Source organism: Alligator sinensis, unplaced genomic scaffold, assembly GCF_000455745.1.
Source record: "Alligator sinensis unplaced genomic scaffold, ASM45574v1 scaffold1354_1, whole genome shotgun sequence".
Lineage (NCBI taxonomy): Eukaryota > Metazoa > Chordata > Crocodylia > Alligatoridae > Alligator > Alligator sinensis.
Window position 1 is genome coordinate 169,531 of NW_005842344.1, and position 1,385 is coordinate 170,915.

Here is a 1,385-nt window from a genome sequence, read left to right on the forward strand (position 1 = left end):
GGAGGCGTTGGCAGGGCGGCGTGCCGGTGGACGGCGTATACACAGGCGGGGACAAATACACGCGAGCCTCCCGTGTATTCCAGGCTCCGGGTCTCCGAGGCCGGGAGCCGGGCCGGGCACAGCGCGGCGTGTTGGAGGGGGCGAATCGACGTCCAGGCGCGGAGCTCCTTCCCCACGCGCGATCGAGGGAAGGGAGCCGGGTGCCCCCGGAGCCGTGGCGGGAGCTGGGCCGAGCCAGGGGACGCGAGAAGGACATTTCGATGCCGGCGCAGAGCGCGATCGCGTGCGGGGCCTCGGCCTGGGCGGTGTGTGCGGCCCCGCCTCGGTGGTTGCGCGGGGTGGGGTGCGGGGTGCGGGCCGGGCGCTTGGCTGTGCCCTGCTCGCTTCTCGGGCCGCGGCCAGGACTGGGACCAGGAAGGACGAAGGACATTTCGATGCCGGCGCAGAGCGCGATCGCGTGCGGGGCCTCGGCCTGGGCGGTGTGTGCGGCCCCGCCTCGGTGGTTGCGCGGGGTGGGGTGCGGGGTGCGGGCCGGGCGCTTGGCTGTGCCCTGCTCGCTTCTCGGGCCGCGGCCAGGACTGGGACCAGGAAGGACGCGTGGGGCCCATGAGCCTCGCACACGCGGGAGACTTGACCTAGTCCCGCCCGTGGGAGGGGGGGGAAGGGCGGGACCAGCTAATTAGATCCTTCGTTACCTGGGCAACAGTCGCGCACCTGAGGCGCAGTTGCGATGATAAGGAGGGGGGGGGAGGGAGTAAAACCTTCTAGAGACGCCCCTTCCCCAGCTGGAGCGAAGCGAGGCCACATCCGCGCCGGGACTGGCCGGGCCGGGCCGGGAGGATGGGACCCGCCGCCTCTGTCCCCCGGGGTGGTACATGGGAGGCCGCTGGGTGTGTGTGCAGGGCGTGTGCGTGTACAGTGTGTACGGCGCTGTGCGTGTGTACGGTGCGTGTGCGTATGTGTACAGTGTGTTGTGCGTGTGCACAATGTGTTGGTACCGTGTGTACCGTGTGTGTCTGTGTGTGGTTACAGTGTGCGTGCGTGTACAGTGCGTGTATATGTACACACTGTGTTGGTACAGTATGTGTGTACAGCGTGTGTGTACATGTATGCGGTGTGTTGGTACAGTGTGTACGTGGGTGTATATATGCATATGTAATGACTGTGTGTACAGTATGTTGGTATCATGTGCGTGTCTATAATGCGTACGTGGGTACAGTGTGTGTGTGCGTGTGTACACTGTGTGTATGTGCGTGTGCAGCGTCGGCACGCGTGTGCGCAGCACGTACCCCCCCCGCGCACGCGTGCCCGTGCCCACCGCCTCCGCCGGGCCCGCCGGTGTGTTCAGCACCGCGGACAGCGGCCGCCCCCCGCCGCAACCGGCC